At 41.1% G+C, this 16,377-nt stretch overlaps 1 protein-coding gene across 4 annotated transcripts in view; it reads left to right on the top strand.

Annotated features, from left to right (window-relative positions):
• The first annotated feature begins 2,728 nt into the window (after positions 1–2,728).
• Positions 2,729–16,377, top strand: part of CMKLR2 (chemerin chemokine-like receptor 2) — a 52,283-nt gene continuing 38,634 nt past the window's right edge. For all 4 annotated transcript variants that reach the window (XM_066345452.1, XM_066345451.1, XM_066345450.1 and 1 more), the window contains exons 1-2: positions 2,729–2,924; positions 8,817–8,968. The gene's annotated coding sequence lies outside the window, so the exon portion shown is untranslated. The remainder of the gene's footprint in view (positions 2,925–8,816; positions 8,969–16,377) is intronic.

The raw sequence follows: 16,377 nt of genomic DNA, 5'->3' as shown, positions 1-16,377 counted from the left end.
CACTTAGATGAATAAGGGGAAAAGATGTTTTTTTCTCTTCAGCATCAGCTATTAATAACTGAATTTTAAGAAAAGTAATATAACTGCAGAAGACACAATTGAAGCAACTATTAAATCACATCATTGCTGTAATGCTTTTTCTTCTTGAATCGCTATTTTATTTTTAAAACAATTTTTACATGAATTTTAATTTTTAAAATATCCAAATTCATTGTTTAAAAGTTTGTGGACTAAATTTACATTTGCCAAAAAAAAAAAGATAGCTCATCTTATATAGCTTCCATTGGTTTTACCATTTTACATGTTTTAAGACCAATTTATTTTTTAATTAAAAAGTTTTTTTTTCAGATTTTACTTACTGATTTTAGAGAGAGGAGAGAAAGAAAAGTGGGGGGAAGAACAGGAAGCATCAATTCATAGTAGTTACTTCTTGTATCTGCTTTGACCAAGCAAGCCCACTGTTTTTTAATTAGCAACCTCAGCATTCTAGGTTAATGCCTTATCCACTGCGCTACCACAGGTCAGGCTAATATTTAAAAAATTTTAATTGATTTGAGTGAGAGAGAGAGATAATCGATTTGTTGTTCCACTTATTTATGTACTCACTGGCTGATTCCTTTTTTTTTTTTTTTAATTTACTGATTTTAGAGAAAGAAAAAGAGAGAGAAACATCAATTTGTTGTTCTACTCATTTATGCATTCATTGGTTGCTTCTTTTATGTGCTATGACCCATAATTGAACCTGCAACCTTGGCCCATTGGGATGACTTTCTAACCAATCAATCTACCTGGCCAGGCCTTCAACCACATTACATTTTAAATATAACGAAAAACTCCAATTGGTAGCATAGAATAAAGAAGCTGAAAGGCCTGACCTGTGGTGGTGCTGTTGATAATCAAGTGTCAACCTAGAACACTAAGGTCACTGATTCAAAACCCCTGGCTTGCCTGGTCAAGGCACATATGGGAGTTGATGCTTCCTGCTCCTTCCTCCTCTCAGTCTTCTCTCTCTCTCTCTCTCCTCTCTGTCTTTTCTCTCTCTCTCTCTCTCTCTCTCTCTCTCTCTCTCCCTCTCCCTCTCCCTCTCTCTTTCTCTCTCCCACACACCCCATTAATAAATAAAAATATTTAAAAAAGAAAAATAAAGAAGTTAAAAGGCCTTGGGTTCTGTTTCTTCATTTCTACCATGATTGTGCTATCACTGTGTATTTCAAATCTGTTGCTTAAATGTAGAAAAATTCAAAGTGTGCCAATGATTGGAACCGTTATCAACTTAATCACAAAAGAAGGGTTAACTGAGTATGGTATGGGACTGACTCTATAAGTGAAAATATTTTCAATGCTCTTCCACGTCAAATACATTTTCTATTAAAGAATCAGTAACAACAATTAAAATAAAAATAGGAATTAACTTTTATGTAGCACACGCTGTCTATTAAAAATAAAAATTTTAAGCGTAGTGATCACAGCAGTACTTTTAGAATTTAAGCTAGTAAAAGTTTGTGAGGGGAAGAATATTTCATCACTGAATTTGTTTAGAATTGCTGATACATAAAAGCAGAAGGGCTTTACTTGGTTTTATTATTGTTTATATTATTGAAATTCCCTACGGACAGACACTGCACTCCCCTACTGCCTGCACTGGGTGGGTTGTACTCCTTGCACCTTCTTGACTACACTGCTGTTCCGTAGGTAAGCTGGTTAAGTTGGTTTTGTCAATTTAATCATATTGTAAAATGCATTCAGCTTTCACCAGGGGATTCATATTTTTTAAATGAGCAAACCTCAAATTCTTTTTTAAAAAAGATTTTATTTATTGATTTTAGAGAAAGTAGAGAGAAAGAAAGGGAGGAGTGTGGAGCATCAACCAGTAGTTGCTTCTCATATGTGTCTTGACAGGGCAAGCCCTGAGTTTCAAACCAGCAACCTCAGCATTCCAGGTCAATGCTTTATATACTGCGCCACCACGGGTCAGGCAAACCTCAAATTCTTTATGTAATAAAATTGATTGCCCCATGACTTAGCTTTCTGTGTGCTCAGTTTGCACATATTGAAAAAACTCAACAGGGAAAGAATTTTAAAAAGGACACGAAGGTTGAAAGTGCAGAACCCCGGAGGGTCCAGATGGATGTCGCGGATGAGTGACAGGGGCAGAGGAGGAAGGTGTGGCCTGGAAGGCAGTGCCTGCCGGAGCGGTCAGGTGGGACTAGCAGCTGCGGTCAGGTGGGACTAGCAGCTGCCCGAACTCACCCTCCTCCAACTGGATCCTTGTGGGACGCAGTCCTGGCGCTGTTTTTCATCTAGATGGCTTTGTAAGATCTCCTGATTTTTAAATGATGGAAATTAATTCAAACACTAGAAAAACTGCGCAGCACGAATGAAACACAGGGGCAGCTGCAGTATGCCCCAGGCTACCATTTCCCTAATGAAAAATGCAAGTAGTGCTCAAACCAGTTCAAGAAGTTGAGAAAATATGCTTTATTCTCTGAACCTTTTCCTGTCCCAAAATATGACATTTTAGAAAAATCCAGATACACTTACATCATATCCATAATTTGCAGTTTAACAAGAAAAGTAATATAATTAGTGTAAATAGTTGGGAGCGGCCTGAACTCCCAGAGAAATCCTTTCTCTTGAGTCAGGGCCAAGGATGGTGTCACCCAGATGCCTGTTGACTAAGTGATATACACCAGATTTATTTAACCACTGGCAAAACACAGTTCTTTTTCTAGGGTAGTAAGTTAAAAGATCATTGCCTCCCTTGGTTACAAAAAGAGGAAATACTTTTTCCAAGACTCAGGGTACCTGCTGCCAGTCCTCCCAGAGAAATGATTAACTACAAAGAATCAGAGAACAGAGCGTGAAGCCCCTGCCCACGTTCCTTCCTGCGGCTGCCGGCTGCTGGCACAGGCACCTTTCCAGAGGTGAGTGTTTGCTTTGCCTTCCGAAAGCTTCCGGCACCGAGCATCTGAGATTTAGTTAAGAAAACCAGTCCAAATCCTCCTACATGAACTTCATTTGATTTGGCATTTGGCAAAGTAAAAGGGAAGGTTTAGTCAAATCAGAGATAACAATAGGAGCTGTTCCCCACATTTCCGCAGATAATTAGAGCTTTGTGTATCTTAATTAAAAAGGTGTAGAGCTAAAAAACCTCTAACAGATTTACTCAGCATCCTTAAGTCTCAGTTCCTGCAGGGGCCGTGCAGAATTAAAAGCAACAATTTGGAAAAGGCTTTGTTCCTCAGTGGTCTTTAGAAATTCTCTGGTTTAAGAGGCATGAATGCTGCCCTGTATGGCCAGGTTGGCATGGCTCTTTCATGTGACTTCTACTCAGAGCCAACAAGTCTGTGACTGTGAGGCCCGTTTCAGTACCTAGGAAAAGCTGTGCATGGTTCCAGCTTCACTGTGCAACCCAATCAAGGACTCAAGCCTAATCTCCAACCCGGTCTATCCTTCTCCCTTCTGAGAAGGGCATTTACACAAGGAGACGGCCACCTCCCTGTATGACAAATGGAAAAAAATGGAAAAGTAGTGAGATCTTTACATTTTTCACAAGTCAGTTTTTTTTTTATTTAAAAATCGTCCATTTGTACCTTATCTTCTTTTCCAAGAGGTTATGTTCTGGACTGATTTTTTTTTTTTTCATTTTGGAAAAGGAACAACAAAATACTTAGACATGATCTTAACAAAAATAAATATTGTTGATGTAAGAAAAGTCCAAAACTGGGAAGCAAAAATCTCAAAGGATTAAGAAAATGCTCCAGAGAATGGCAGTTTTACAGCTTATTTTATGTATTAGAATAAAAGGAAGAGACATGAGGGTTATATGAAATCCGTTGGTGGAAGATTAAGGGGACAGGAGATAGCAAATGAGGGAATCTCTAGGATTGGATAAAGAGTAAAACAAAGAGGCACATACTTCTTTTACATTGGTGGCACAGGACAGTTCATAACTAACATTGTCAGCACATAGATGGTATTCGGGGAACAAGGTAACAACTAGGGGTTCTGTGTGATTGCAAGCTCGGGTGCTGTGGGTGTGCCCCGAGGGTTCTAGAAAAAGAGATTACTCTGACATTTTAAAGGCATGTTATCTTAGGTGCAAACAGACAACAGACAGGCTTGACTTCCATCCAACGATGCAGTTTCACCCCATTGCTAATGGTCGATCATTTCAGCAAGACAAATGATAACACTAAGACTCCTAGGAATGAAACCTAAATTGCCCCGAATTTATTACTGAGTTTCTGCATCACAGAAAACAGTACAAGAGATATAAGTCAGAGGGAGGCAAACACAAAGCTGACTCTGATTCCAAAGACGAGGGAGAGGAGAACAAACCAAAGAAGGAATCAGAAAAGCAACAGGACTTTGCCCGGGGTTTGGAGCTGCAGCAGATTATTGGAGCTACAGACTCCAATGAAGAACTCATGTTCCTAATGAAATGGAAAAACTCTATGAGGCTGACCTGGACCCTGCCAGGGAAACCAATGTCAAGGTTGTCATATCCTTCTATGAGGAAGGGCTGACATTGCACTCCTGCCACTTGGAGGATGATGACAAAAAAGATGATGAGAATTAACTTTCCTGAGTACCAGCCTCTGTCACATCTGACTGGGTTTCAAGTGGGGATGGAAGGAGTTCTACTTGTCTTGACACCATAAAAGTGGTTTAAGATGTTCTTTGAAGAGCCGTTATAATTTCTATGCCATACAGCTACCCAGGGGCTTTAAAAGCCGTTCCATGGAGTAGTTTGCACACCCATCCCAGTGGAAGGGAAGGATATGTGTTTCAAGGCAACCCATCTTTACTTTGCTGAGAAAAGCCAAGGACAAAACTTACAGAATGGGTGGGTGGAAAAGCAAAGAGATACTATAGATCTTCAAAGAGCATCTCTACAACCCACAGCCTTCTTCCTGATAGTGTTACCTCTGCATGTTTGCAGCATGGCATGTGTGTAGTTTTTAGCTATATTACTGGGGTGGGAGGGACAGGGTGGGAAAGAAGGAAGGATGGGTAGGATCGTTTTCGTTAAAATTTGGAGCCTGGTTGAAGAAATGGTAAAATAATGGAGAGAACAAACAATTAATGAAGAGAAAAAAATTCCTAGGAATGAGCCTTCTTAGCACTGTGGAACCACATTATCCAGCCAAGAGGTCAGTATGGTGGGCCCTGCAAACATCGACTGCACAGGAGGGTCTCAACGTAACTCTTAACTAAAAACAGGTGATGGTCAATAGTCACGTCCTAGACCTGTAGCTTCCCTGACAAAGGTCAATTTTTAACTTAAGTGAGCCTGTCTATTGTCTTTTTTGCATCCCAGATAACATCACTTTTGAAATGTCAGAGTAATCTCCTTTTCCAGACCCCTCAGGGCCCACCCACAGCACCGGAGCCTGCGATCACACAGAGCCCCTCATTTTTATCTTGTTCCCTGAATACCATCTCTACGTGCTGTAAATGTGGTGTCTAAAGTCAGCCCCTGGGACTGAATTCCAACTCTGCAACTTACCATAGAGGCTCTCTTAACAGATCTCCAAAGAACTGACTCACTGGCTTAACCAATGCACCACCCAAAAGCCTGGCTGATGTCCACTGCTCCCATTGCTAGCCCAGGGTGGCAGGTAAGTTATTCTTAGCACCTCTGAGCACTTCAGTTTGAACTACTTTTGAATAATGGATCAACTTTAAGGTTTAGGATTTATGTATATATCTTAGGGGAGCTCCTCAAATACTCAGCTGAGAGATTTTATTTACTGTTCCTAATTTTGGGGGACCAATTTCAAAGCTAAGTAATCATATGTATCAACTTTATTGTTTTAGGTGGTAGCTAAAACATAAATATGGGTACACTTTCTTTTATTGATTGATTAAAGAGAGAGAGAGAAAGAAAAAAATTGATTCATTATGTTACTGATTTATGCATTGATTGGTTGATTCTTGTATGTATTGTGACTGGAGATTGAATCCACAACCTTGGAGTAATTCAAGTCAACACTCTAACCAACTGAGCTACCCAGCCAAGGCATGTGTATACTTTCTTGAGTTTCAGTGTGTATTATGCTTAAACTATATTTGGCACATAGTAAATGCTTGCTAAAGGTCATTTCTTGTCTATCTCTATCCTTTGCTACTCAATGTGTCCCACTATAACACCAAAAAATGAACTAAAAACCATGCACAGTAAACGTGGCCTCCTTCCCGGAAGTGTTACTGGAAAAGCGAGCTGGCGCTCTGGGTCTGCCTAGGGCCACTGGTCGTGTCTGGGTTCTTGACTCCGAGCAGGGGAAATGTCACAAAGTGAGTCCAGGGGATTTTGAGAGGGAGTTGATTAAAGCTGGGGCAGTGAAACAAGGAAGGGCCTAGATTAGAAGAAGCGACAGGGGAGAGCCTTGGCGGGGCTGCCTTGACTTTCTAGAAAACTTATGGGGAAGAAATGAGCCTGTACTGGGAAGTCAGAGAAAAGGGGGCCTTGGAGACAGGGTCGGCGGTTAGTCTGGGACGAGCAGCCACTTGCTCATCGCTCCCCTGTTTGCAAGTGTGGTGGGTACCCTTCGAGGTCAAGAGACGCCCGCCTGTGGGAAAAGACCAGGAGAAAGGAAAGGAAGGGGCTTGCGGCAGGGAGGGAGAGCGCATGCTGTGTCCTTTGTCCTGAAGGTTTTAAAGGTTTCAAAGGCTGGGGCTTTCGGAGAGGATCTCAATAGAATATTCATCAGCTTTGCCAGGTGCGCCCTTTCAGGGTTGCAGTTTCCACTGATTGGTCAGTGCCAAGGCAGGGTCATTAGTCTTGTATCTGGTCCTGGCATCACCTGTCTGGTTTTGCTGCTTTTCTGGGCCTAGAGCTAAAATACAACCGAGGCCTAGATGTTATCTCTAGAGATGTGACCTTCTGTATCTGGCTGTATATTTCTCCTGTGTGCCTTGACCGGGAATCAAACCTGGGATGTCCATACACCAGCCCGACGCCCTACCCCTGAGCCAATTGGCCGGGGCCCCCGTTTCTATCCTCTAACATTTCTAGGAAAGCTCAGGCAGCCCCGCCTAGGTTCTCATCTGTTGCTTCCTCTAGCCTAAGCCCTTCCCTGTTTCACTGTTCCTAGCCATAATAAATTTACTCTTAAACAAACAAACAATGAGAACAACACCAAAAGCCTGTACAGTAACCAAAACTTGTAATTCTCCTCAAAATACCTTTTGTGAGCGAAATTGTGCTTTTGTGTGATTACGGAAGATAGCAAATAACTACTGTATTAGTAAATACTCATATCGCTGATGCAAAGCGGCGGGAGCTGCTGACTAGATAAGAGTCTCCCGCTGAGAGTGCTACTACCTTCTAAACGCGCAGGAAGGAAACTACTTCTGTGAAATGGAGGGGTTGGGGGCAACTGTATCCTTACAGGCCGAGGGGTATTTGTAGTTTGAAAAAGCCTACCCACCCCACCTCCCAGGGTCATTCGTTTGCTCCGACCCCACCCTTACCCACTATACAGAGGGAAATGCTTTAAATTGTCTAGTCTTGGGTCTTGGAGAGGAGAAAAGAGAATGTCCCCTCTATCTCCCATTGTTCTTGGCTAAGACCCCGTGTAAAGAGACATGGGCAAGAGGGGGGAAAAAAAACAACAACTTTAATTATGTACATTCAGGAGGCCCACAAAGATAGGAGCCTCCAATGGTGGCCAGAAGACTGAGGATTATATAGGGTCCTCAGCTAAGGAAAGGGAGAGGGGCCTGGGATTTAAAGGGGGAGAGAAGGCAATTCACAGGAAGGTGAGAAGAGGAAATGTTTGGTAAACAAAGGTTGCCCTGAGAAGCAGATAAGCCCCTCAAATGAACAAAATTCTCTCCAGTAGTAACTCTCTTCCTGATACAATTCCCCTTTCTAATGTAAATTTATTTTGTAAATGTAGATTTCCCTGACAAAAGGGTAACTTCTCGTCTATTTTCAGAGCTACTTTTGTTTCTACAGTTTCTTAAAAAATAATCAGCTCAAAATAATCCTTAAACTAAAGAGGCATATTTTGGGGTGGCACCTGGTGCTCCCGGGCAGTCTTGCCCTGCAGTCAGATACAAAATCGTGTGCTCCTCAAACAGTGTTCAATTAGGTGGCCTAACAGTGTTTCAGGACCTAATAATGTTCGATTTCCAATATCACAAGCTGATGTTAGACCTTCCCAAAATAATCAAGTTAGCCCCGCAGAAGGAAGCTAAACGCATCAAGGCCTTTTTACCTTCAGCTTCCACAAATCTCCGCCTGAGAATTTCTAATTCTGAGCCCTGGTTTAGATACATAGATGAGCCCGTATCTGCCTGGCCTACAGGTGAGATGGGAGATAAAAATCCAGCCTTTAATTTCCTCAGAGGCTGCAAAGTTGTCGCTCATGCGGCCTCCATAAGAAATAAAAACTAAAATGCATACTAACTAATAATGTGATTCCAGCTCTTCCCTCTTAGAAATACACTGAAACCCAGTGCATTTGAAGAGCTCTCCTTTGACACGGCTAAGGTTCTTTGCATTCCATCGTTGGAATAAAACTTAACAGGACTTTTCATTAGCAAAAGCCCACCCAAACAAAGGAGGAACGGTCGCCTCCCCCAACATTTTTCAGCCTGCATGCAGCACTGCCGCCAACAGCAATGCTTTCCATTCAGAAAAACAAATCTGTTACACACACAAACATGCTGAGCAAAAGAATTAATTTGTGCAGTATGCGCATTGCTTCCTTTTCTCCTGGAATACGTGATGCATTTTTATGGAGGGTGGTGGAGGAAGGGAAGAACCACATTCAAATGAAACCCCACATCATTCTCCTCCACAGTGTCATTTCAAAAGCCAGATAAAAGCCAAACGGGGAAGCAGGGGAAAAGTGCATAACGTAGCTGTTCTGAAAACCACCCTCCATTTCATACTGCAGCCCGGAGGTTACACCCAGGCATCCCAGTAACTTGTCTCCTCACAGAAAATCAACTGGTAAGTGTTTCTTTTTTGTTTTTCTCAAACTGACACATTTGCAGCTGACCTGATGAGGATTCCTGCAGACAATTTATTTCCAAAACAGTATTTTGACTAACTACCAGCTGGCAACAAGGAAAAAAAAGACTCCTGATAGTTTATGAAAAACTCTATGTGAAGGTTCATATTTTTTTGGTCCTGTCAAAAGTGTTGAGGGAAAATCATAACAGGCTTTGCTACAGCTGCTGATTAAATCTAAAACACTGAAAGAGAGAACATAAGGGCACAAAGAACTTGCTGTAATTTCCTCCGCTTTTACCTAGAAAATGACGGTTCATAGATGTGGCATTTAAGTAGTTGTGACTCAGAAATAATCAAGCATCATTTGTGCAAAGCCCAATGTAGAGAAATCATTATAATAGGAGAAAATGGTACTCTGAAATGAAAATAGATTGTGCTCTCCTTAGATTACAAGGTAAGGAAAAAGTTTTAAATTGAGTTGTAATGTAGTTTGGTTGTTTTTTTCTCCCCCCCTCTCTTTTAAAGGTGGATAGCTTGTGGTTCTTCAAAACAAACATTTCTTTGTTGGTGCTATCTGAAAACTCCTAATCAATTGCCTGTAAGACTAGTTGGTACCTGGGCCCTCCTAATGAAGGACAAATGGCTAAATGCAGGGATGTCGCTGGGAGGAAGGGTTCAGCTAACTCGATTGTTCCTGGGGTAGTCGGGTAACTGCAAGCGACAATTGCTTTTTGTCTACTAGTTTATCATTTCCTTCAGAGGAAAGCTAATGAAAACCCAGTGAAGGTTTGGTAACGGAAACCTCACCAGCAATTATTCTCTTACATTGGATCTTTTCACTTAAAACGAACTTCGTTCACCCAAGCTTTCACAAACTTGTTGCTAAATTAATCCACTATTATTATTATTTTTTGTTTCTTTTGTGAAAAAAAAGGCCAAGGGACTATTATTTTGGGTTTCAAATGACCTAGTTCAAGTAATCCCTCTTCCTGATTAATTCTCATCATATCTGCACATCTCCCAGACACAAAATGGTTTTTGTTTTTTATGGCCTTTTATTACCATTTTACCTGAGACTCATTTAGTTTATCCAAGAATGACATACACTTCCTTTGTTACTTTACCACTAATTGTCATCTCCCTCTGATAGATATTTAACTCAACATTCCCTTTTCAAAGGCCACAGCACTTGGAGCTTACAGAAATAATTTTAAAAGGAGAAAAGTATTATGTTCAAAGATTTTTTTTAAAATTGTCTATAACTTTAAGAAATCAGAAGAAGTCTGTGGCCCTGGCCGGTTGGCTCAGCGGTAGAGCGTCGGCCTGGCTTGCGGGGGACCCGGGTTCGATTCCCGGCCAGGGCACATAGGAGAAGCGCCCATTTGCTTCTCCACCCCCCCACCCCCTCCCTCCTCTCTGTCTCTCTCTTCCCCTCCCGCAGCCAAGGCTCCATTGGAGCAAAGATGGCCCGGGCGCTGGGGATGGCTCCTTGGCCTCTGCCCCAGGCGCTAGAGTGGCTCTGGTCGCGGCAGAGCGACGCCCCGGAGGGGCAGAGCATCGCCCCCTGGTGGGCAGAGCGTCCCTGGTGGGCATGCCGGGTGGATCCCGTCGGGCGCATGTGGGAGTCTGTCTGACCGTCTCTCCCCGTTTCCAGCTTCAGAAAAATACAAAAAAAAAAAAAAAAAAAAAGTAAGAACAGAAGAAGTCTGCTTTGGCTGGATAGCTGGGTTGGTTGGAGTGTCATCCCAGGACACAAAAGGTTGTGGGTTTGACCATCAATAAAGGCACGTACAGGAATAGATAAAAGTCTTTCTCTCTCAAGTCAATTTTGTGTGTGTGTGTGTGTGTGTGTGTGTGTGTGTGTGTGTGTGTCAGAGACAGAGAGTCAGAGAGAGGGACAGACAGACAGGAAGGGAGATAGACAAGAACATCAAGTCCTCGTTGCGGTTTCTTAGTTGCTCATTGATTGATTTCTCACAGGTGCATTGACTGGGGGCTACGGCAGACCAAGTGACCCCTCGCTTGAACCAGAGTCCGTGGGCTCAAGCTGGTGAGCCTTGCTCAAACCAGATGAGCCCTCGCTCAAGCTGGCGACCTCAGGGTCTCGAACTAGGGTCCTCGGCACCCCAGTCCGACGCTCTATTCACTGCGCCACCACCTGGTCAGGCTCAAGTCAATTTTAAAAAATCAAAAGCAATCTAAAGACTCAACAGTAGGAGGCTAGGTAAGGAACTTCTTAACATCTCCATGAAGTATTTTGCAGTCATTAGGAAATCATAATTTGGAGGGTTATATAGCATTGTGGATAGGTGTTTATATTATAATATTAATAATCATTCTAATGTAGAAAGTAAATGCAGTTGAAAAGTAGAAAATAAGCAAAAATAAAAATAATTGTGTTGAGCTGATGGTGTGTCTGGAAGGAAATCTTTTCGTCTACCTCTTAGGCGCAGTTCCTGAGGTCCTGTGGATTAAACTGACAGAAGACAGACTCGTAAGAGAAAACACAAACATTTAGTCACATATTTTTATTAATGTACATAGAAGAGTTCACAGGAAAATGTGACTCAAAGGGAGGGTTAGAATTTGGGACGTATAAACCATCTTAATAGTGGCAAAAAGGGGCAAAGGGACACTTACCAGACGGAATACAAGTGAGTTCTTTTTTTTTTTTTCAAGTGAGTTCTGAGGAAGGAAAAAGGAGGGAGAGAAAGGGCAGTTATGAGAAAACACATGACTTTTTAATACGATAAATGGGCCCTTAGGAGGATAAATGAGCAAGTTTTTATGAACTGTCTCTTTAGGTGTGTGTCTTATCTCTAGAGATGAGAGCCATCTTTCCTGGTTGCTCCCAAGGAGGGGATTTATGACAGTTGAATTCCTCTGGGACCTCATATGCCTTCTGCTCAAAATAATGTTTATGCCACAGTGGCATATATGTTGGACCCCTTCGGGTGACATGTCCTTTCTTTTTTTACCCCAAACTTTCTCTAGTACTCCATTACTTTTACAATTTAGAAACTTTGTAGCATTGAAAATTGAATTTTCTTCAGGTCTCAATTTTCACATATACCACAAAACGTTCAGTCTTTCAATCTGGTACGAACTCCAGTTCTAATTTACCTAGCTTCTTTGGTGACATTAACTTGACTTAGTAAAGGTTTCTGCTTCAAATAAAACTTCTAATGAAACCAGTAAAAGCGAAGACAAAAATAAAAACTAACAGTATAAAAATTTAAGAGGGCCTGACCTGTGGTGGCGCAGTGGATAGAGCATCGACCTGGAAATGCTGAGGTCGCCGGTTCAAAACCCTGGGCTTGCCTGGTTAAGGCACATATGGGAGTTGATGCTTCCAGCTCCTCCCCCCTTCTCTCGCTCTGTCTCTCCTCTCTCTCTCTGTGTCTCTCCCTCTCCTCTCTAAAAAAAAAAAAATGAATAAATAAAAAAAAATTTTAAGAGAAAAAAAATAACTGGTTAAATGAAGATTACTAAACTAATATTCTTTTAAATTGGACAGTTTCCAAATATGCCTCAAATCTGTGGTTGCACAATCTCTTTACAGTTGTTTTGATTGTTCCTGTCTCCCCAGAACTCTAATTCCAGCTCTGTTTCTAACTTGTTTCATGGCTTGATACAGAACAAATTCTCTGGGCCTCAGTTCTCTTTCCTCTAAAAGATATCTGATAGGTTAGGTTCCTTCCAGTTTTTCATTCCCCCAACAGTAACTTTTTAAATTGTTATTAAGTCATTGTTTAATGTGATATATGTAATGCATACTTAGCACATAGTAGGTACCTAATAAATATTTAGTGAGACACACCCATTATTCAGATTTTATATGTTCTTCAATTATCATAGTATGTTCTGATTATTCCATTGATACTCAAAAAAGATTTGAAAAAATCTCTTCATTATTAAAGAAAATGGTGTCAGTAGGAACAAACTATACATGATTCAGGCACAACATTTTGCTGGCAATTATGTAAATAGTTGTCCTTTCAGCCAAGTGAATATATTGATTAATGATTAATTAGAAGGTGGAAGGGTAGGGGTTAAATGGCATCTGGCTTTGCTTGTGGACGAGTTTCTTACTGTATGAAGTAAACTGACCCGGGGAGAGCCAGTCATCTAACCTTGGTCACATTGGCCTTTTGTTCAGCAAACACCGTCAACTAGCCCCTGTAAACCTGAGTGTATGAAATACTGTATACAGCAATTTTCTGCAGGACCAATGCACAGAGAGACGTGGTTGGTGAAAAAGGAGTTCCTGAAATCAAATTAATAAGGGCATATTAGAGCTTTTGAATGGTTGAAATATTATTTTGTTCTGTTTTATAAATATCAGTTTTCACCTCCATGTTTAAGCACAGAAAGAAATGTCATTGCTTGTTTGGAAGTCTGCTTTTTCCATTTTTGGAGGGAAGGGACGTTGTTTCTCATTAACTAAGAGAAGCTACCTTTATGTGTCACATTCAGCCAAGCAAATATTGACTGAACCTTCAGTGTGGTAGAAGAAGACATGAGGATTTTAATGAAAGAATCTTGCCCTAGCTAAGCTTAGAGTTGCTCTGTCTGGGAAATGAAATTAAGCTATTAAACTAAACCATTTTAAAAGTGTGTAGTGGCCTGACCTGTGGTGGCGCAGTGGATAAAGCGTCGACCTGGAACACTGAGGTCGCTGGTTTGAAACCCTGGGCTTGCCTGGTCAAGGCACATATGGGAGTGGATGCTTCCTTCTCCTCCCCCTTCTCTCTCTCTCCACAACCCCCCCCCCTCCGCCTCTCTGAAATGAATAAATAAAACGTTTTTGAAAAGTGTGTAGTACCTATAGAATATGGAGTTCAGAAAAGAGAGGGATGGATATGGTCAGGAGTATGCAAGTTAACAAACAGTTCAGGGAGGAGGTGAGACAGTAAGGGAGGTGGACATTGGTGTCCCATCATGAGCCAGGTGAGATGAAAAGCTCTGGACTTGATCGAGCAGCTGATAGGGTGTACCATCAGGAGTCTTTCGCTGCCTGAGGAGCCCGTGGGAGAGCTTACTCGGAGGGAGGAGCCCAGAACAGCTTTTCACCTTTGAGAAGAGAGGAGATTGGAGAACAGCATGCAAGTAAAAAGGCAAAATGCTGTTTCTCTTAAAATATCAGGGCACCAACACAGCCCTATTTTGGGTCTCATATAACAAAGGCAATCATGACAGAAGAGAATCCTCCAGCCCCCACTCTCAATTCACCCCAAAGCTTTCTCCAGCTTTGACAGCCAGTGCTCTAGCAGCAGGTCTGTCCTGATGTTTTGGTCCCCAAGAGGAGCAAACTTGTATATAAATATGCAGTTGACCACCTAGAGGCTCTGGAAAGACTTTTTAATGAACTCTTCTTAAGTGTGATATATTTATTGGGAAAACACAGTGGGTACCACCATCAACCAGTGGGAAGACCCCCCTTGAATCCTGATTTAAAACTCTAAGCTCTGACCAGGTTTCTCAGTAGATAGAGCGTTGTCCTGGCATGGGCAAGTCACAGGTTTGATGCTTGGTTAGGGCACATATAAAAAGCAACCAATGAGTACACAACTAAATGAAAAAAACTAAATGGAATAATGAGTTGATGCTTTTCTCTCTTCCTCTTCCCCCTTCTCTCCCTCTTCCCTCCTTCTCTTTCCCTTCCTCTCTTTCTTTATCTCAAATCAATGAAAAATAAATGAAAAACAACAACTCCAAACACACCCCCATTTGTGCCCACTGTCAACAGGGGAAAATTTCAGGTTACAAAAGAAATATATTTATATAGCACTTCAGATTTTTCACTGTGATTTTTTTTTAATTTTATTTATTCATTTTAGAGAAAATAGAGAGAGGGAGAAGGATGGAAAGGAGCAGGAAGCATCAACTCCCATATGTGCCTGACTGAGCAAGCCCAGGGTTTCGAACCAGCAAAGTCAGCATTCCAGGTCGACACACTTTATCCACTGTGCCACCACAAGTCAGGCTCACTGTGATATTTTCGACAACACTGCCAGCTACTCTCTTCTAGGGAATCCACATGTAACTTAATTCTGCACTGAAGGTTTTCACCTACGTCCTGAAAACATATAATACCAGTATTGCTAATCTACCCCAAAGTATTTCAGAATTGAACCAATCAAGATGATATGGCTGAGCTCAAAGCCAGGCTAACCCAACTAAGACTGCAGTGGAGCAGAAAAGAATTGAGGCCCACCAGTGGGTTAGGTAGACATTCTTAGAACACAAAAACTAGAGCCTTTTTGGTGTCCCTGGCAAAAGACAATCCCTAGATGACAAAATTACAAGTAAGGTGAAGCCAAGAGAGTTATTTATTTCATAACGTTTAACACATAAATAATTCAATAGGGTAGGTCATAGCTTGTCCTTGGAATCGTAGAAGCAAAGCAGATCTCGTATGTGTTTAAAATGGTTTCCAGGGCTACTCTCTGCAGTTCTAATTTTGCAGGTTTTTTAATGCAAAAAAGTTATTAAAGAACCATCAATGATCAATCAGTCAATCATCTAGTATAATAACTGAATCAGTTGGGTTTAATTCATCCATTGCAAATGCTTTACACAATTAAATACAATAGACCTCATATTTAACAAAAAGTGATCATTATAGACACATGTAGTATGATTATTATAAAAGTGTTTGAGGAACACTAGGGGGTGCATCAGGGCTTGGGATAAAGGCAGAGTTCATATTAAAAAGGGTGGACTTCCTGGGAGAAGGACTTTGAAAGGAGTTGTATGCAACTTGGCTGCCTGGAAAAGATAGAGAATCCAAGCCAAGTCTAATAAATATGTGCAAGATTGAATTTTTATAGGACCAAATTATCCCTACCGGCATGAAAAACAATTTTATATAAGGTTAGATCATTGGACCTAGAAGAAAGTGCTTATAGATATGACATCTTTAGTTTTTCACAAAAGATTCCCTTTGGTGGTTTATAATGACAAAGCTCTATTTGAGTAGAAAACTTCTGTTAGTGGAGCATTCTGCTTATTTATATAACTAAGAGTTGACATACATTTTTTTTTCTCACTAGTTTGTACCATATAAAACTGATGTTATTTGACCTTGACCATTTTAACCTATCAAAATGGCAATTTCTTATGCTTCAACATAAAACATGGATTTCTAATTTATAAAAATAATGAAATATGTTAATAGATAATTGTTTTATTATATAAGTATTTCTTTGAGTTGTGTATTTTATTTCTACACATTATATAGTTAATGCTATTTGACATTAAATCTATATTAAGCCTGCCTTCCTGCTTCTCACTTTAGAAAAATACAAAAAAAAATCTATACCTTGATTTATGGTGGCGCAGTGGGTACAGAGTCGACCTAGAATGCTGAGGTCACCAGTTCGAAACCCTGGACTTGCCTGGTC

This window comes from Saccopteryx leptura, chromosome 7, assembly GCF_036850995.1.
Source record: "Saccopteryx leptura isolate mSacLep1 chromosome 7, mSacLep1_pri_phased_curated, whole genome shotgun sequence".
NCBI lineage: Eukaryota > Metazoa > Chordata > Mammalia > Chiroptera > Emballonuridae > Saccopteryx > Saccopteryx leptura.
Note: the sequence above shows the minus strand (reverse complement) of the source record. Positions and strands in the feature narration are given on the sequence as shown.